Source organism: Heterocephalus glaber, unplaced genomic scaffold, assembly GCF_053883595.1.
Source record: "Heterocephalus glaber isolate CG9 unplaced genomic scaffold, H.glaber_assembly_v1.0 deba00001608, whole genome shotgun sequence".
Lineage (NCBI taxonomy): Eukaryota > Metazoa > Chordata > Mammalia > Rodentia > Bathyergidae > Heterocephalus > Heterocephalus glaber.
Window position 1 is genome coordinate 11,886,951 of NW_028258379.1, and position 21,647 is coordinate 11,908,597.

At 37.5% G+C, this 21,647-nt stretch overlaps 1 protein-coding gene across 13 annotated transcripts in view; it reads left to right on the top strand.

Moving 5' to 3' along the window:
- Window positions 1-21,647, top strand: part of Sipa1l1 (signal induced proliferation associated 1 like 1) — a 383,338-nt gene that overhangs the window by 33,844 nt on the left and 327,847 nt on the right. The gene's annotated exons all lie outside the window — the stretch shown is intronic.

Genomic DNA, 21,647 nt, shown 5'->3' on the forward strand with positions numbered 1-21,647 from the left:
ATTTAAGCCATTCTTTCTGGGATGAGGTGGAATCTCAGTGTTGTTTTCATCTGCATCTCTCGAATGACCAGTGATGTTGAACATTTTTTCATATATTTATTTGCTGTTTTTACTTCTTTGTCTGAGAAATGTCTGTTCATTTCAGATGCCCATTTTTGAATTGGGTCTTTGAATTTGGGTGGTCTGATATTTTTCAATTCTTTATATATTCTTGATAGTAGACCTTTGTCTGAGGTACAGCTGCTAAAACTTCCTTACCATATTGTAGGTTGTCTCTTAGCTCTGTTGGCAGTTTCTCTTGCAGTGCAGAAGCTTTTTAATAAGATGAGATCCCAGTTGTTGATTCTTTGTGTTAGCTCCCGTGCTACTGAAGATTTGTTCATAAAGTCTTTTCCTATGCCAATGTCATTGAGAGTTCTACCTAACTTATCTTCCAGCAAGTTTACTGTTTCTGTCTTGATATTTAGTTCTTTAATCCACTTCTATCTTAGTTTAGTGCACAGTGATAGATATGGGTCTAGTTTTAATCTTTGGCAGGTAGAAATCCAGTTTTTCCAGCACCATTTATTGAACAGGCTATCTTTTCTTCAATGAGGGTGGTTGGCTCCTTGGTCAAAGATGAGGTGGCTGAGTATGTCTATAGTTGTTTCTGCATCTTCTAATCTATTCCACTGATCTTCGGGTCTGTTTCTTTGCCAGTACCATGCTGTTTTTATCACAGTAGCTTTGTAGTATAGTTTCAAGTTGGGGATTGTGATACCTCCAGCCATGTCTCTGTTGCCTAGAATTGCTTTTGGTATTCTAGGTTTCCTCTGCTTCCAAATGAATTTTTGGATTGTTTTCTCTAGTTCTGTGAAGTATATTGTTGGAATTTTAACTGACATTGCATTAAATCTATATAGTACTTTTGGAAGTATGGCCATTTTCACTATATTGATTCTTCCTACCCAGGAACAAGGGATATCTTTCCATTTTCTTATATCCTCTTTGATCTCCTTCTTCAGAGTGCTGTAGTTTTCAGTGTACAGGTCTTTTGCTTCCTTTGTTAGGTTGATTCCTAGATATTTCATTTTTTTAGATGCTATTGTAAAAGGAATTATTTCCCGAATTTCTCTCTCAGTGGGTCTGCTATTTGCATATAAGAAGGCTATTGTTTTTTGAGTGTTGACCTTATATCCAGCTGCTCTACTGAATCTGTCAATTAGGTCTAGAAGGCTTTTGACTGAATTTTTTGGGTCTTCTATGTAAAGTATCATATCTTCAGCAAATAATGACAGTTTCACTTCTCCTTTCCTATCTTTATTCCTTTTATTTCTTTCTCTTTCCTAATTGCTATGGCTAATGTTTCCAAAACAATATTGAACAGGAGTGGTGATAGTGGACATCCTTGTCTTTTTCCTGATTTTAGCATGAAAGTTTTCAGTTTTTGACCATTTAGTATGATGTTGGCTGTTGGTTTTTCATAGATAGCCTTAATCAGGTTGAGATAAAGGCCTTCTATTCCAATTTTCTGTAGCATTTTTATCATGAATGGGTGCTGGATTTTGTCAGATGTCTTTTCTGCATCTATTGAGATGATCATATGGTTTTTGTCCTTGACTCTGTTAATGTAGTGTATTACATTTATTGATTTATGTATGTTGAACCATCCTTGCATCTCTGGGATAAATCTGACTTGGTCAGGGTGTATGATCTTCTTGATGACCCTCTGTCTTCTGTTTGCCAGTATCTTGTTGAGGATTTTTGCATCTATGTTCATTAGGGAGATTGGTCTGTAGTTCACTTTTTGGGTTGGGTCTTTCCCTGGTTTTGGAATCAGAGTAACACTTGCTTCCAGGAATGCATTTGTAAGCCTTGCTTCCCTTTCAATTTCCTCGATGAGTTTAAAGAGTAATGGTGATAGTTCTTCTTTAAATGTCTTGTAGAATTCAGCAGTGAACCCATCAGGACCTGGGCTTTTCTTTGTTGGTAAATTTTTTATTACATTTTCAATTTCACTCATTGTTATTGGGGTGTTTAGAATTTCTATATCTTCTTCATTTAATTTTGGCAATTTGTATGTATCTAGGAATCTGTCCATTTCTTCTGTGTTTTCCATTTTATTAGAGTACAGGTTCTCAAAGTAGGTTTTGATGATCCCCTGAATTTCTGCTGGATCTGTTGTGGCTTCACCTTTTTCATTCTTAGTTGCATGGATTTGAGCCTTTTCTTTCCTTTTTTTGATAAGGTTGGCTAAAGGTTTATTGATTTTATTTATTCTTTTGAAAAACCAGCTCTTTGATTCATTGATTTTTTTGTTGTTGTTGTGGTTTGTTTTGTTTTTTGGGTACCAGGGATCGAACTCGGGTCCTTGTGCTTGCAAGGCAAGCGACAGAACCACTGAGCTAAATCCGTGGCCCCCATTGATTTTTTTGTATCGTTCTCTTAGTCTCCGTTGCACTGATTTCTGCTCGGATCTTTATAATTTCCTTTCTTGCACGAGCTTTGGGTTTGTTATGCTCTTCTTTTTCTAGGAGCTTGAGGTTCTGCATTAGGTTATTTAACTGAGTTCTCTCTGTGTCCTAATATGGGCATTCATTGCTATGAATTTCCCACGTAGAACTGCTTTCATTGTGTCCCACAGATTCCTGTATGTTGTATTGGCATTATCATTTACTTGTAGAAACTGTCTAATTTCTTCTTTAATTTCCCCTGTGACCCGTTGATTGTTCAGGAGGGTGTTATTCAATTTCCATGTGTTTGTGGGTGTTTTGCAGTTTTTTTATGTTGTTGATCTCCAATTTTATTGCACTATGGACTGATAATATACAGAGGATAACTTCAGTTCTTTTACATTTACTTAGATTTGCCCTGTGAGCCAGCATGTGATCAGTTTTGGAGAATGACCCATATGCAGCTGAAGAGAATGTGTATTCTGATATTGTGGGGTGGAACACTCTGTAAACATCTATTAAGTCCATTTGTTCAATAGCTTGGTTCAGTTCTAGAATTTCATTGTTAATTTTTTTTCTAGATGATCTGTCTGTTTGTGCTAGAGGGGTGTTGAGGTCCCCCACTACAATTATGTTATTGTTTTGGTTTGTCATGTCCATTAACATTTGTTTTGTATAGTTGGGGGCATTCGTATTTGGTGCATAAATATTTAGGATTGTCCTCTCTTCCTCTTGGATTGTTCCCTTCACAAGGATGTAGTGACCATCTTTGTCTCTCTTAATTAGTTTTGGTTTGAAATCTACTTTGTCTGCAAATCAGATTGCTACCCCTCCTTTTTTCCGGGTTCCTGTCGCGTGGAGAACTGTTTTCCATCCTTTTACTTTCAGTCTATGAATTTCCTTTTGTGTTAGATGTGTTTCTTGTATACAGCATATTGCTGGGTTTTGCTTTTTAATCCATTCTGTCAGTCTGTTTCTTTTGATTGGTGAATTGAGGCCATTAACTGATAGTTATTGAGTCATCCTTGCCATGATGTTTAATTGTTGTTGGCTCTTTTATTTCTTATTTTTCCCCCTTTCCCTTCGGTGGCTTACCTTGTGTGGTGTCTTCTCTCTATTGGCCCTCATGGAGTTGTGACTTTCATTGTCTTTTTTCTAGGATATTGCATAAAATTGGAGTGCTGGTTTGGTGTTCATGAAATTTCTCAGGTGTTCTTTGTTGTGGAAGTATCTAATTTCCCCATCAATTTTGAAAGATAATTTTGCCAGTTATAACAGTCTAGATTGGAAGTTACTTTCTTTTAGGGCTTGAGATACTTCACTCCAGGGTCTCCTTGATTTGAGGGTTTGTGTTGAGAAATCTGCCATCATTCTGATGGACTTTCCTTTGTAGGTGATTTGTTTCTTTTCTCTAACTGCCTGTAGAATTTTGTTCTTCTGTTGGGTTTCTGGGATCTTGACTATTATATGCCTAGGTGTAGATTTTTTTAAATTGTGGCTGGGTGGAGTTCTATATGCTTCACTTATCTGTGTGTCCAATTCTCCACCTCTGTCTGGGAAGTTTTCTAATATTCTGTGAACAGTTTTTTTAATTTCTATTGTACTTTCTCCTGTTTTTCATGGACTCCTATCAGTCTTATGTTATTCTTTGCATCATCTAGCAGCTGTTGATTTCTCATTGTCCCTTACTATCTTTAAGAAATCTCTGTTTTCATGGTCCGTAACCTCGATCCTGTCTTCTATATCTGATATTCTGTCTTCAGATTCTCTTAGTCTGCTCTGCATGCTTTCAGTGGAGTTTTTAATCTCCTGAATATCTGTTTGAATCTGTTTCATGGATTTCATTTCTTTCTTATGTTGGGCCATCATGGTTTCCATTTCTTTCTTATGCAGGGCACTCATGGCTTCCAGCATGTCTCTGATCTCATCTATTTTCTTGTCTGTTTCTACTCTAGAGCCTCTAATCATGTCTTTCACTCTGCTCACCATCTCTGTAGTTATCTGGGAGATTATTTCTGCTTTGAATTTTTCTAGAGCCTCATGCATCTGCTTTGTTACTTCCTGTGCTATCAGTTCAGGGTGTCCAGGTGGTTGATTATTTGACTTTTCCACCTCATTTCCCCCAGAATTTCCTTTTTTGTGGCATGGAAGCCTGTGTTTGTGCCTTGCTTAAATGTCTTCTCATTTTTATTTTTGGTATTGTCCTTGGTTTAATTCCTGGGTTGATATTTCAGAATTGCTTAATGCAGGTATCTTTGTTGCTTGTGTTTAAAACCCTTGTGGAATGATTGCTTTTCAGAGGTGTTTTCCAGATATGGCTTGTGTTTAGGTTTTGAGGCTCTAATGACTCTGAGGCTATTTTATTTTCCTTATACCAGGAAGTAAAACTGATTAGATCAATCACAACATGTTAGACCAAATGATACAGTCAGCAATACGATAGCATCAAGCACAGCTTAGAAAATGACAATTTGTGGTAGTTATTAATCTGTCACATTTAACTATGTGAAGTATAATCCCCTGTGCCTCTGTAGTGTGGGAGCAGGTAGCAGAAAAGCTGGAGGGCGTTGGGGGGGGTAGTGGAACTGGGCCTTGCAGGCGCCCACGCAGCTAATTGGAAAGCTAGATGGGGTCGCGGCTTCAAGCTGCTCCTGAGACCTCACCGTAGCGTGGGCAGGAACCGGGACGCAGCTGAGGAGCTTCACACTGCTTGGCTGACCTGTGGAGAGGAGCACTGGATCCTTTTAACTTTTTAATGGAAGTCTTAAAAACTCAAATGGTAAAAATTACCCAGGCACCCATTTGTTCTGATCTTTTGGCTTTGTCTTTCCCTGGGTTTGTGTCCTGCTGGCTCTGGACCACTTGCTTCCTGGCTTCCTCAGAGCTGCCTTTTGGGCCTTCTCTTTTCTGCCGTGTTGGGAATTGCCTTGGGCTTGCTTCTTTTGGTGGATTTTCTAATCTCTGGAATATACTTTTTCTCTCTAAATATACTATATATGTTTCTATAGTTATATGCTTATGTATATTTACATATATACATGTATATATTTATATAATATATACTAATTTATTAATATCCATGTGCCCATGAATAGTATTTAAAACGAAACTATTTTCTAATTGTTTCTTACTAGAATGTAAGAACATACTTGATTGTTTATGTCAGTTAACTTTGTATCTTGTTATCTTGCTATATTTATTAGCACTAGTAGTTTTGTAGTTTCTCTGAAATTTTTTATATGATCAAGTCATCTGCAAGTAAGAAGTTTTACTTCTTTCTTTCTGATCCTTTTGCCTTGTGTTTCTGTTTCTTGACTTCCTACAAAAGGCTGGGACCTTCAGTAGAGTGTTGACTAGAGAGGTAAAGGTCTAAGTCTTGCCTTACTCTTCATCTCAGGAGGAGATAATTTAGTCTTTTGTCTTTAAGTATATTGATTTTACATTTTTTAAGAAAATCACAAATGAGTGTTGAATTTTTTCAGGTACCTTTTCTGAAACTCTTAACTGATTCTGAGGGTTTTCCTGTTCATTTTGTTGAGATGGTATATTACATGGGTTGATTTTCAAGTGTTAATCCAACCTTGGATTGGTGAGTAAATTTTACTTGTTTATGATATACCTCTTTATGTATTATTGTATTTGATTTGCTTAAAGTTTTAAAAGATTTTCGTGTCTATACTTATGAGGGATACTGGTCTGTAATTTTAATATTTTTGCAATTTTTATAATTCCATTTTGATTATGAGCATTGTGCTAGCCTTAAAATGAGTCGGTCAGTGATTTCTTCTATTTCCTGCAAAAGTTTGTGTGATACTGGTGTTATTTCCTTTTAAAAGGTTTGATAGAATTTACCAGTAAAACCATCTTGACTTAGAGTTTTCATTTTTTGGAATACCATATTTTTGATAGTAGATTCAATTTCTTTAAAAGATAGAGGGTATTTAAATGTAATCTTTCTGGTATCAGGTTTTTTTGTTGCTGTTTGTTTGTTTTTTTGAGAAATGTTCTAGCTCTTTTAACTCAGGCTGTCCTCACACTCAGCAATCCTCTTGCCTCAGTCTCCTAAATCCTGGGATTTTGGACATGCACTGCCATGCCTGGCTGGGTATCAGTTTTGATTGGTTCTATTTTTAAAAGACATTTGTCCATTTCTTGTAAGTTGAATTTGTTGGCATAAAGTCATATATTATTTTCTCTTACTGTCTTCATTACACAGGATGTTTCCTTTTAATCATTTTTATGTTGATGATTTGTGTTTTTGTCTTTTTTTAAATTGGTCTTAATATAATTTTGTAAATCTCGTTGATTCTTTTAAAGACTAATCTTCAAACGACATACAGATAACTGAGGCATATAGGTCTTCAGCTAGCCTTGATTAAAAAAAAAAATCTACACATAAGCATATAATAGTTAGGATTCCAGAAACCCAACAGAAAAACAAAATTCTACAAGCAGTGAGAGAAAAGAAACAAATTACATACAAAGGAAAGCCCATCAGAATCACAGCAGACTTCTCAATGCAAACCCTCAAGGCAAGAAGGGTTTGTAGTGATGTATTTCAAGCCCTAAAGGAAAACAGCCTCCAACCCAGATTGATGTACTCTGCAAAACTATCTTTCAAAACTGATTGACAAATAAGATACTTTCATGATAAAAAGCAACTTAGGAACTTCATGAATACCAGACCAGCACTCCAAAAAATTTTAGACAATATCCTAGGCAAAGACAACGAGGATCACAACCCCAGGAAGCCCAGCAGAATGAATCCATTGGGCGTGACAAATTAAACGCAAAGGGGGAGAATCCAACAAAAAGAAAAAGGCATGACAAGGCTTTTAAAACTTTTAACATCATCTCCCTAATGAGTGTATAATTCAGTCTTGTTATTGTACTGATTAGTATTTTTCTGATTCTTGTGTTGCACACCTTTCCTTGTGCTATACTGGCTATTTATCATCTTCTTATGTCTACTTTTTAATTGGGTTGTCTATTAATGAGCTGTAAGAGTTCTTTATATATTCTGGTCATAGGTTATATGCATTGTAAATGTGGTCTGTTTAAGGACTGCTTTTCATTTTAATGATGTCATTTAGAGTTCTAAATTTTGATGGAATCTCATTTATCAATTTTTTTCTTTTATACATCACGTTTTTTGTATCCTAGGTAGTTCTTGCCTACCCTAAATTCATAAACATTTTCCCTTATAATTTCTTCTTAAAGTTTTATACTTTTAGGCTTTCATATTTAGGTTCATAGATCCCTTCAAGTTATTTTTATGTATGGAAATAAAGGGTTGAGGTTAATTTTTTATATACAGATACCAGGTATTCTAGTGCCGTTTGCTGAAAACACTTATCTTTTCCCTGGCTCTTGAATTGAGTTTATATTCTATAAAATGCTAATGTTAAATAATCTTTCAAAATTCAGTGGACCATATATGTGTGCTTCTATTCCTAGATTCTCTGTTTTATTCCAGTGATCTATATGTCTTTCCTTAAGCCAACACTGCCTTGATTACCGTAGCTTTAGAAGAAGTCTTAAAATTTGGTACTAAATGTCTTCCAACACTGGGTTTTTTTTTCTCTTTTTACTTTTCTAGGTCCTTAGTACTCCTACATAACTTTTAAATTTCAATGTCCAATTCTTCATTTATAGCAAGTATACATAGAGCTGAATTTTTATATAAACCTTGTGTTTTCTAATCCTGCTAAATTCAAATACAAGTTCTAGGGACTCCTAGAGATTTCTTAGTATTTTCTCTGTAGATGATCATTTCATCTACATATAAAGATTTTCCTTCTACCTTGCCAATCCTATCCTAATTGTGTCATTTTATTGTCAGACTATTTTGGTTTGGGCCTAGGTTTCAGGGTTTAATGGATAGATGAAGAAAGAGTAAGCATATCTTCCTTTGTCCCCCACCTTAAGGAGAAAGCATTGTATCTTCTCCATTCATATAAGGCGCTCTTGCTGGAAGTATGGAGTACATGTCTTTAATCTGTTGAGAAGGTTCTGTTCTGCTTCTAGTCTCCTGATAGCTTTTACCATGAACAGCTGTAGAATTTAGTCCAATAGTTTTTCTCCAACTAGTGACAGGATCATATGGCTTTTTCCTTTTCTCTGTTAAAATGATGACTTTTGGGGATGGATCTTCCAATGCTGAACCAACACTGCCATCTCTATAATAAAACCACTTTCTATATACTGCCAGATCTGACTTCTAATAGTTTGTTTTGTTAAACAAATTTCTATCTATGTTCATACTTTTTTCTTCTATTATCTTTACCCAGTTTTAGGATTAGCACAATGTTGATTTCCTAAAATGAGGGGAGAAGTGTTCCTTCTTTTTTCTGCTTTGTTTGATATAATTTATTAGTTAGAATGTATATGAGCCTGTTGTTGTCATATAGATAGGTTTTCAAGCTAGGAATATACTTTCTTTAATAGGTGCTACTCAAATTTTATATTTCCTCCAGAGTTAGTTTCATTAATTTGTCTTCTAAGGTACTTCTTAGAAGTTGTCAAATTTATTTCAAAACAGATTTTTGAAGTATGCTTTCTATATCCTTGTAAATTCTGAAAAATCTGTGGTAATGTCTCCTAGGTCTTGATATTTTAATTTTAAAAATGTATAATGATATTGTGTAATAGGAAGTAAAGGTCTAAAGGAGCAGGGGAAGTGGGAGGGATAGGGGAAAGGAAAGAAGGGAAAAGAAAAAATATGAGAAAAGGAAAAAAATGGAAACAAAATCTTTGCAAATAGAGAAGGGTGGAGGGGGTGAGGGAGGGCAGGGGAAGGGGGAAAAAAAATAAAAAGAACCAAGAGACTCATGTAATGGTACAAGATCCCAATGATGAATGTAACTGTATTTTATACCTAAAATGTACCAATAAACTTAATGGGGGAAAAAAGAAAGACTTATCTTCATACTTTGTTAACATTTTCTCTTGTCTGTTTGCTCTCTATTTCATTGACTTTTTTTATTATTTTCACAGTTTAGATATTCTTCTTCATGTTTCTTAAGATGGAACATTAGGTCATTGTGGTAAATCCTTATGTTTTTGTATTAAACATTTAAGATGATAAAACAAGTGCTTTCCGGGAAATTTAATTGCATCTCATGAATTTTCTTCTCTCCCATTTTCTTTCCTCTCCTTTCCTTCTTCCTTTCCCCTTCTCTTCCTTCTGTGATGATTGTATCATTGTCTTTTTCTTCCATTAATTATGTCTGTTTTGCTTCATCTATTTTAAGGTGCAGATATTCATAATTGTTATGTCTTAATGGTTAATTGTCTCTTTCATAGTTAGGATATGTTTTTTTCTCTTTCTGACACTCCTAAAAGTTGATTAGATGCTCTAATTGTATAGTGTGGGCTGCCAGCTTGGAACCTGCCATTTCATTGGGAGTCCCCTTTTTTTTGATACTGAGGATTGAACTCGGGACCTTGTTCTTTCGAGGCAGGTGCAGGAACCACTGAAGTAAATCCCCGGGCCCCAGGAGTCCCCTTTTTGATCTGGTTCCTCTTTTTCCAGCCCCAGGCCCTTAGTAGTTCAGCTTTTAAGACTTGCTTTCTCCTGGTGAACTCTTCTCCCACTTGGCCTCAATATTTAGGTTTCAGCTTCATCTAGTTTGATAAACCAAGTTTCCAGTTACACATTGCTTTTCCATCTCTCAGAATTTTGTTGTTGTGTCTCATATGCTGTTCTCTGTATTTCTCCCATTCTTTTCTTTCATGTTATTTATTGTCATTTCTGGAGAAAAGGGTGGTAAGCATCAGCCATTTTTATCCTATAGGGAATTTTTTTAGGTAATTTATTTTAAGCTTTTTAAATGATGTACATTGTTGGTAACCTAGTCTTTAGGCTATAAGACACTATTTCTGTGTTATCATTTGCTGTATTAGAAAAAAATGTGTATGTCAGGTCCATTATGTTTCAGTAATTTGGGAACTAATTTTTTTTTTAACTGTAGATTTCATTTACATTAGATAGTTTTTTTTTTTGTTAAATTCTTTTATTGGTACATTGTAGGTATACAACACAATTACATTTCTAATTGGGTATTGTGCCTTTACATAATGCATCTTGGTTCTTAGTTTTTCCCCATTCCTAGCCCTCCCTTCACCCCCTCCACCCTTCCCTATTTACAAAGACTTTATTTCCATTTTTTCCATTTCTCAGCATTTTTCCTTTCCTTTCTTTCCTTTCCCCTGCCCCTCCCACTATCCCTACCCCTTTGGACCTTTTCTTCCTATTTTGCATTACCAATTACTCATTCTAATCATTGGTACATTTTAGGTATACAATATAATGACATTCATCATTGGAAATTTGCACCTTTACATAATCTCTCTTGGTTCTTTTTTTTCACCCTTGCCCAGCCCTCCCTTCAACCCTTCCATTGCTCCCTATTTACAAAGATTTTGTTCCTATTTTTCCATTTTCTCATATTAATCCCATTCCCTTCTCTCCTTTGCCCTAGCCCTCCCACTTCCTTCCCCTTTGCCCCTTTTCTTCCTATTTCACATTACCTATCATACATTTTAGTCCTTATTTACACTTTCAGTTTCTCACACCAGAGAAACTATTTGGTATTTATACATGTGTGTCCTATTTATTTCACTTAAGAGTATTGCCTCAATGTGCATCCACTTAGCTATAAATGTCTCTAATTTCTTATTTTTTATGGCTGAGTAGTACTCCATTTTATAAAGAAACCACATTTTCTTTATCCAGTCTCCAGTTGATGGGCATTTGGGCTGTTTCCAAGTTTTAGCTATCACAAACTGTGCTGCTATGAACATGGGCGCACATATATCACTATGGTATGATTCTTTTAATTCCTTGGGGAAGATCCCCAGCAGTGGAATAGCTGGGTCAAATGGGACTTCCAGTCCTAGTTCTTTGAGGTACCTCCATACTGATTTCCACAGTGGTTGCACCAGTCTACACTCCCACCAGCAATGGAGCAGGGTTCCTCTTTCCCCACAGCCCCACCAGCATTTGTTATTGGTGGATTTCATGATAGCAGCCATTCTTTCTGGAGTGAAGTGGAATCTCAGCATTGTTTTCATTTGCATCTCTCGAATGACCAGTGATGTTGAACATTTTTTCATGTATTTATTTGCTATTTCTACTTGTTTGTCTGAGAAATATGTGTTCATTTCAGATGCCCATTTTTGGGTTGGGTCTTTAAATTTGGGAGGTCTGATCTTTTTAAGTTCTTTATAGATTCAAGATAGTAGACCTTTGTCTGAGGAAGAGTAGATGAAGATTTTTTTCCCACATTGTGGGTTGCCTCTTCATACTGCTGGTGGTTTCTCTTGCTGTGCAGAAGCTTTTTAATAAGAAGAGATCCCACTTGTTGATTGTTTGTGCTAGTTCACGGGCAACTGAGGTTTTCTTCATAAAATCTTTTCCTACACCGATGTCTTCAAGGATTCTACCTAACCTCTGTTCCAACTGGTTCAGAGTTTCTATTTTAATATTTAGATCTTTCATGCATTTTGATTTTAGTTTAATGCATGGTGAGAGATATAGGTCTAGTTTTAATTTTTGGCAAGTTGAAGCCCAGTTTTTCCAGCACCATTTCTTAAAGAGGCTATCTTTCTCCAGTGAGGGTGTTTGGCTCCTTTGTCGAAGATGAGATGGCTGAGTGTGTCTGGCGTTGTTTCTGCATCTTCTGATCTGTTCCACTGGTTCTCAAGTCTGTTTCTTTGCCAGTACCATGCTGTTTTTATCACAGTAGGTTTGTAGTATAGTTGCAGGTTGGGGAATGTGATACCCCCTGCCATGTCTCTGTTACCTAGAATTGCTTTTGCTATTCTGGGTCTCTTCTTGTTCCAAATGAATTTTTGGATTGTTTTCTCGAGGTCTATGAAGTATGCTGCTGGGATCTCAATTGGAATTGCATTAAATCTAGATAGCAGTTTTGGAAGTATGGCCATTTTCACTCTATTAATCCTTCCTACCCAGGAGCAGGGGATGTCAGTCCATTTTCTGATATAATCTTCCATCTCTCTTTTCAGGGTGCCGTAGTTTTCAGAGAAGAGGTCTTTGATTTCTTTCGTTAGGATGATTCCTAGGTATTTCAGTTTTTTGGATGCTATTGTGAAAGGAATTATTTGCCCTATTTCTCTCTCAGTGAGTCTGTCATTTGTGTAGAGGAAAGCTATTGATTTTTGTGTGTTGACTTTGTAACCAGCTACTTGACTGAATTTGGTTATTAAGCCTAGAAGACTTTTGGTGGAGTCCTTGGGGTCTTCTATATAGAGTATCATGTCATCTGCAAATAATGACAATTTGACTTCTTCATTTCCTATCTTTATTCCTTTTATTTCTTTCTCTTGTCTAATTGCTGTGGCTAATGTTTCCAGAACTATATCGAACAAGAATGGTGACAGTGGACATCCTTGTCTTTTTCCTGATTTTAGTGTGAAGGATTTCAGCTTTTGACCATTAAGTATGATATTGGCTGTTTGTTTTTCATAGATGGCTTCTATCAGTTTGAGGTAGAGACCATCTGTTCCAATTTTTTGTAGGGTTTTTATCATAAATGCATGTTGGATTTTGTCAAATGCTTTTTCTGCGTCTATGGAGGTAATCATATGGTTTTTGTCCTTGGCTCTATTGATATAGTGTATTACATTGATTGATTTGTGTATGTTGAACCATCCCTGCATCCCTGGGATGAATCCCACTTGATCAGGGTGTATGATCTTCTTGATGATCTTCTGCATTCTGTTTGCCATTATCTTATTAAGGATCTTTGCATCTATGTTCATTGTTGAGATTGCCTTATGGTTCTCCTTTTCGTTTGGGTCTTTCTCTGCTTTGGGGATCAAGGTGATGCTTGCTTCCAGGAATGAATTTGGGAGTATTGCTTCCCTTTCAATTTCACTGAAGCGTTTAAACAGTAGTGGCAGTAGTTCCTCTCTCAATGTCTTGTTGAATTCAGCAGTGAAGCCATCAGGGCCCAGGCTTTTCTTAGTTGATAAGTTTTTAATTACGTTTTCAATTTCATTGATTGATAATGGGTTGTGTAGAAGTTTTAGGTCTTCTTTGTTCAACTTTGGTAATTCATATGTATCTAGGAATGTGTCCATTTCTTCTGTGTTTTCCATCCTATTGGCATATAGGTTCTGTAAGTAGGTATTGATGATCGTCTGGATTTCTGCTGGTTCTGTTGTAATTTCATCCTTTTCATTGCTAATTGCATGGATTTGGGCCTTTTCTTTCCTTTTTTTGGATAAGGTTGGCTACGGGTTTTTCAATTTTGTTTATTCTTTGGAAGAACCAACTCTTGGCTTCATTGATTTTTGGTGTCGTTCTCTTAGTCTCCATTGCATTGATTTCTCCTCTGATCTTTATAATTTCCTCCCTTGTATGTGCTCTGGGGTTGTCCTGGTCTTCTTTTTCTAGAAGCTTGAGGTGCAGCATCAGGTTTTTTAATTGGGCTCGTTCTGTTTTCCTAATGTGCGCTTTCACTGCTATGAATTTCCTTCGTAAGATTGCTTTCATTGTGTCCCATAGATTCCAATATGTTGTATTGTCATTGTCATTTAATTGAAAGAACTGTCTGATTTCTTCTTTAATTTCCTCTGTGACCCATTGGTTATTCAGAAGTGTGTTGTTCAATTTCCACGTGTTTATGAAATTTTTCCGGTTTCTTTTGCTGTGGATCTCCAATTTCATTGCACTATGGTCTGATAATATACAGGGGATAACTTCAGTTCCTTTGCACTTACTTAAACATAGTCTGTGTGTGAGTATGTGATCTGTTTTTGAGAATGACCCTTGTGCAGCTGAGAAGAATGTGTATTCTGATTTTGTGGGGTGGAAGACTCTGTAAACATCTGTTAAGTTCATTTGTTCAAGAGTTCGATTGAGTTCTAGTATTTCAGTACTCATTTTTTGTCTAGGTGATCTATCTATTTGTGACAGTGGGGTGTTGAGGTCCCCCACTGCAGTTGTATTAGTGCATATATGACTTTTCATGTTCCTTAGTATTTGTTTTATATAGTTGGGTGCACTAGTGTTTGGTGCATAGGTATTTATGATTGTCATCTCTTCCTCTTGGATTGTTCCCTTTACAGGGATGTAGTGTCCTTCTTCATCTCTCTTAATCAGTGTTGGTTTGAAATCTACTTGATCTGCCAAGAGGATAGCTACTCCTGCTTTTTTTCGGGTTCCTGTTGCATGGAGTATTGTTTTCCACCCTTTAACTTTCAGTCTGTGAGTTTCCTTTTGAATTAAGTGTGTTTCTTGTATGCAGCATATTGTTGGATTTTGCTTCTTCATCCATTCTGCCAGTCTGTTTCTTTTGATTGGTGAATTGAGACCATTAACATTGATGGTTATAACTGAAACGTATTGACTTGTCATTGCCATGACTTTTTCTTTTTGTTGGGTTCTCCCCCTCTATGTTCAATTTCTTGTCGTGCCAGATGGATTCATTATGCTGTGCTTCCTGGGGTTGTGATCCTCGATGTCTGTTCCCAGGATATTGTGTAAAATGTTTTGGAGTGCTGGTTTGGTATTCACCAAGTTCCTAAGGTGCTCTTTGTCATGAAAGTATCTTATTTCTCCATCCATTTTGAAAGATAGTTTTGCAGGGTACATCAATCTGGGTTGGAGGCTGTTTTCTTTTAGGGCTTGGAACATGTCAATCCAAGCTCTTCTTGCCTTGATGGTTTGTGTTGAGAAGTCTACTGTGATTCTGATGAGCTTTCCTTTGTATGTGATTTGTTTCTTTTCTCTAACTGCTTGTAGAACTTTGTTCTGTTGAGTCTCTGGAATCTTAACAATTACATGCCTGTGTGTCAATTTTTTTTGGAGTCCTATATGCCTCACTTATCTGTATGTCAAGTTCTTTTCCCCTGCTTGGGAAGTTTTCTGCCATTATTTCTGTGAAGAGTTTTTTGATGTCATCTGCACTTTCTCCTGTTTCTTCATTGACTCCAGTGAGTCTTATGTTATTCTTCTTTGCATTGTCTAGCAGCTGCAGGATTGATTTCTTGTGTTCCCTTATAATTTTGAAGCAGTTTTTCTTTTCCTGGTCATTAATTGCAATCTTATCTTCTGTATCTGAAATTCTATCCTCACATTTGCTCATTCTGCTGTGTAGAGTTTCAATGGAGTTTTTCATCTCCTGGAAATCTATTTGGATCTGTTTTATGGATTCCATTTGTTTCCTATGTTGGGATTCTATCATGTTCCTCAGCTCCTCTCTAGATTTATTAATCATGTCTTGCATTAGGAGCACAATCTCTCCTGTTATCTGAGAAATTATTTCTGATTTCATTTTTTCCAGATCCCCTTTTGTTGCCAGTTCAGTGGGTCCAGGTGTTTGAGTATCAGAGTGTTCCATCTCATTTCCCTTTGGGGTTGGTGTAGGTGATCTGGAAGTCTGGTTTTGAGACTTATTTATGTGTTTTCTCATTTTGATTGGGGGGGTGAGGGGTTGCTGTTGGTGCCCTTGAGGATCACCACCTCTGAGCTAGGAGAGGTGGGACAGGGGCCGGGAGCGGTGGTAGGGATAGTTTCTCAGAAGCCCCTTCCTCTGGGCTGGGAGCAGGGGGATGGATGGTGGCCAGGAAGCCCCTTCCTGTGGACCAGGAGCAATGGGATGGTGGCTCAGAAGCCCCTACCTCTGCGCTGGGAGCGGTGGGACCCAGTACCGTGGTCTGGTGGTGTGGTGTCCTCTCTGTCTTTGTAGTGTGGAACCAGGTGGCTGTACAGAGGCTCGGGGTGGGGGCCGAGGTTGTCCAGTGGATTGGTGCCGCGGCACAACCTTGGCAGGGTGTCCGCAGACCTGCCTGTCTGCAGGGGGGTACATTGGATAGTAGTAATGGTGTTTATTTTTTTTGTGCACGGTTGGGCAAACAGTGTATACATTTTTCACTTTGCAAAGTTCACTATAATGTCATTTTTTATTGTGGGGCTAACAATTGTGTTAAATGTAAAAAATTGACTTTTTTAGTATTTAGAGATTTTTTGATACAGTATTCTATTGAGTACTTTTCTTTTTAAGTGAACATACCAGGCCTGTTATGTAGCATAGAGATTTCCTTGACCTAGGATTTAGAAGTTACTAAGTTCTTGCTGTTTTCATCTGTGTGAGTCACTGCCTGTTTCTTCACCTGGAAATGCGAAATGTAAAGTTTACACTTCTTAAGGATATATCTTACTTGTAAGATAAGAAACAGGAAAGTGTTTAAAAAAGTTATAAAGTAGGACATAGATATGTAAGGTGTCATATTCACTAATTAATGTACTCTTGGTTAATGAGGAATTATGCCATTTGTTTTTATGCTCTTTGGTAATGAACTGCTTCTTATAAACAACATTTATTTGAATTTTTTTGTGGCATTAAACTTGTCCTCTGCTTTGTAAAACAGTCTCATAATTCCTTCATACCCAATTTAGTCCTGCATGAAGGTAGAATAGACTAAGCCAAAATGCTTAGCTCAGGAACTTACAGGCCTCTGAATTGTTCCATGTTTGACCTGGTAATGTTTTCCAAAGGCTCCTGTTAGGTGCCTGCGTTGACACTGAAATGATATCTTAAGATGTCTTCTGGCTCTGGCACACCAGTTCCTTTTAGTAAGAACAGGACTTTAAAGGAACAAAGTACAAGTCAGTTAAATTTTTCCAAAGGGAGGATAAACCAAATCTAAAAGCTATGTATCAAGGATGATAGGTCTTCTTAGAGAGCAGTAGCTGTGAGTCTTGGATGAAAACAAAGAGAAGATCTCAAGTAGAGTAGAGATAATATGACCGTTTTACAATCCTTTTTGATATAACCCTGTTTGATCTCTCAGTCATCTCAGTACTTATATGGTTATTGTCATATTCAAGCATGGAATTGATGGCACTTGAAAACCAAAGATATAAATGCCAGCAGCTTAGCAGCACATTTATGCTGCTCATGGAAGCGTCTATTTTTTTGTACCGGGGAGCGAACTCAGGACCTTGCAGTTTTGAGGCAGACGCGATGCCACTGAGCCAAATCCCTGGCCTTCATGTAAGCCTCTTAAAGCAAGTTTCAGAAGTGAGGAAAATGGAGGTTTACCCTTAATTGAGAAAACGGGGGAAAAATGGAATTATTAAATTTCTTTTACTGACATAACATAATTGGCATTTGGACAAATAGTAAAGCATTCATTGATGTAACTTAGTAAGATTGGAAGCTCCTCCTCCTCAGGCTGCATATTGGAAGCAAGTAGATTATAGAGGAAATGATAAATTTGTAGTGGTTTCATAAATTATGGGATAATGGTGATTAATACATTAGAAATTATTTTTTTAAAAATAGAGCTCTGGGGCTGGGGATTTAGGTCAGGGGTTCTGCCGCCTGCTTCTCAAGCGCAAGGACCTGAGTTTGATCCCCGGTACCAAAAAAAAAAAGAAAAATAGAGGTCTGTAACTATGACCTTTAGTATTTGCTGACATAAGAGGTAGGTAAACAGCTTTAATGCTTGAAAAATCATGTAGATTTTGGTTTTAGAAGTCATTGAAGTATATTATCTTTGCATATGATTTGTTGGTTCTAGAAATGTTCAAAATAGTTTATCATAAGATAGGATTATTACTGAATTGAACTATTACTGAATTTGTTAATTTGTTGGCAACTACAATGTATCTGATTACTTTCTGTGTGCTGGTCAGGTTGCTTATTCTCGGTACCCTTCTCCCTGCGAATGTATTTCTGGTACCATATCTTTGCTTTCTTTTAGCTAATTCATTTTTTTTCAGGGGGGTAGAATCCATGATAACAATTGTGGTACTATGGAAAACCATTATATATACATATTTCAGAGATAGGGCAGGGCTATTTGAATTCTGTTTTACCTTTTACCTTTTTTTTGTTGTTAACCTTAATTTTTGGAGGTTCTCTTTTCAGAAGAGATTAGTACTTGAAGACAGTTTAATTCCTTGAGTGTGTTTAAATGTCATAATGTTTCTGTTGTTCAGCCAATCCAAGTTAACATCCTTTTTTTTTCTGCTACTTAAAGTTTAGGATTTGAATGAAGTAATCTTCAGCCATAATTACGTTATTGAGTTGGGTCAGTGTCAGAGGCGACTAGTGATTCAGGACTAAATACCGTACCTCTCATTGGCCTTTGCTGGGGAGGTGGGCACCAAAGTTGAGTCCTGTGTGGTTTGGTATTGACACTGGTAATGTGTAGGTCAAATATTGGTGTGACTGTAAGCTAAAAAGCAGTTATTAGGCAGGATAGGCTTTCGACTGTGGAAAAGGAATGAAAATATTACTATGGAAACCTGGTCCCACCTTTTGTAAATATGTAACAGCAAAGCAACAATAGCCTAAACAAATTTACATTAGAACTTGTTCAGAGAATTACGAGAGGGATGTTTGCCTAGGAGTAGTGCCAAGGTGACTCGGTTTTAGCAATTGTCATTTGCTCTAAGAATATCTTGGTCATCCCTTTTCTTTAGGGCACCTAAGTGAGTACTGGAGTAAAGGCACCCTATGAATTTCTCTCTGGGTGGAGAGTTTTATTCATAAGAATCAATTGATAGATGTTACAGTAATTTTAAAACCTGTACTCTATTCTTGACTTAAAGGGGAGAATGTTTTAATTTGTTGAGCAGCAAATATTGGGTTCCCATGTGTGAAAGGCAATGTAATGAGGATCAGTTAGTTTCAGTTCCTGCTTTTAAAGAGCTTGTAGGGAAGCCCTCACATGGCGTAATGAAACTGGAAGCGGGCACGTGTCCCGAGAGAGGTGCAAGGGAATCCTCTGGGAGTTGAGAGGAGAGAGAGAGAGAGAGAGAGAGAGAGAGAGAGAGAGAGAGAGAGAGAGAGAGAGAGAGAGAGAGAGAGGGAGGGAGGGAGGGAGGGAGAGAGGGGGAGAGAGAGAGACAGAGACAGAGACAGAGACAGAGACAGAGACAGACTTGTGTCCACAGTGCAGTGAGGGCAGCAAAGGCTTCTTGCAGGAGGTGGTGTTGCAGCAGTGTGCTGCAGGGTGGGGTTTTTGTGTTGGGAATAAGAACTCCAGATTTACTGTAGGGTCTAGCATAGAAAAGGAAGTAGTAATAAGAAAGCAAATTTTTATTGAATATTTGGCCTGTGCTCATTATTGATTCAAGTGCTTCTTACGTTATTTCCTCATAACACTAACATAGTGTCTCTATGAGGTAGTTAGTGCTGAGGCCCTCATTTTATAGATGAAGAAACTGAGGCACAGGTGAGTGAAGACATTTGTTTGCAGTCAGCTAGTAGTGTTGGACCCCAGTTTGGTCCCAGAGCACTTCTGCTGCAGTGTTACAGTTTGGGAAGTATGGCAAAGCTAGATGGAGGTCTGTTCATGTAGAGCCTCAAGTGCTTGGCTTATAAATAATACATTGGAAGATATTTAAGTAGTTCTGTGTTAAGGTTTTGAATATGCTCTCTCGTTTCTCTTAATACACCTGATTTCCTGCCTTTGGAATTCCATTCCCACTTTACCTGGTGAATTTTTACTCTTCTGTTCTTCATTTGTCTATTACCTTTTCTGTGGGGCTTTTCTGAATCACCTAGGAAGAAGAGGGTGTTGTGGGGTGTTCCTTAGCCCTTGGCCTGTATGTGCCTTTGTACAGCATTTATTAAGTGGTAGGGTCATTATTTACTTGGATAAGACTGAATTACTTTCAGACTCTGTCCTTTTTTGTATCCCTAGTGGTAGGCACATTGTTGTTGCTGAATAAAGCTATAATTCTCACCTGAACGAAAGGCAGGGCAGTGAATTTTCAGACTTCATTCTGACTTGTTTTTCTCCTTTATTTGGAAGTTACAGGTGTTTGAAATATCCAGAGAAGGGAAAAAGTAATATATGCTATAATACTTTGGCTGATTGGTGTTTTTGTGAGAATTAAGGAGGGAGATTGTTCAGGCTTTTTGTGCGGCTTGGGCGTTCGGCTTGGCTTTAGCATAGGTGTAACATTTGAGTTGGCAGAAGGGAGGGGGCACACCCAGCTGAGAGAACAGCATGAGTCCTGGACAGAGATGGAGTCCAACATGAAAGGACACTGTCTCTCCTAAAACTTGAGCCCTCGAGACTTTCTGTTACATCTGCTAGGACCTTTTCTGGCATAGAAAAATCTCTCTATAGCCTTCATTTCTTGGCAGTTATCCAAAAGATGAATAGGTCCACAGAATATTTGCCATGTTGTGGTTTGAATTTAAGGCAAGTCCCTAACATATGGAATAGAGAATTCAAAAGTTCAGGATGCCTTTTTGGTAGTAAATTGTTGAGAAGTAGGCCCATTTGCTATGAATTAAACTTACTCTCCTGAAATGCTTTAAAATCTTGAAACCACAAGTAACCTCATATTTAACTGGCATGTCTTTTGTAGCCAGCCTGGCTGGAGTTTACTTTGATTGTCAGGAGGGACTTTCAGCATTGCTGTAAATGGAGTTGTGTTGCTTGATTCGGTTTCTTTCTTGTTTTTTATCCAGAAGCTCTCTGACTGTGATGTGGGGAATTAAAGTGAGGAGGAGAGGCAGGGTTAATCAGCCTTGTGGAGAGGAAATAGACAAAGAACTTTCCTGATAAAGGAAGATATTGGAAACTAGGAGAGGACCTTTGTTAAGAAACATCTTCTCATAGTTGGAAGTCTTTTACAGTGCCTTTGAGCACAACTCAAATCACTAAAATAATGATGCCTCAAAACTACTAATGTCCCAAATTAAAAGCTTTCTCCCTTAGAGGTTGAGATTAAAATTGGTCCTGTTCTCAAGAAGCGCCCAACAGGGAAGAGACAGCCTTTTCAACATGTTTAAGGCCAAAGCTTTCAATTTTACTAATCCTGGTTATTGTGGGGGCTGTAGGCCTTACCTTTGGTGGTGTGAAGGACTAAAGGGAAGAAGGTAGTTGTGGGTATGGCTCTCATCCCAGAGTCTTCTCTGCACACGTTGTTTAGTTTTCTTTTGCTACTGATTGGATGTAGGGTGCTTGTCTCTCTTTATCAGTGTTGGTTTGAAGTCCACTTGATCTCCAAAGAGGATAGCTACTCCTGCTTTTTTTGGGTTGCTGTCACATGGAATATTGTTTTCCACTCTTTAACTTTCAGTCTATGAGTTTCTTTTTGAATTAAGTGTGTTTCTTGTATGCAGCATATTGTTGGATCTTGCTTCTTGACCCATTCTGGCAGTCTTATTTCTTTTGATTGGTGAATTGAGACCATTAACCTTGATGGTTGTAAGT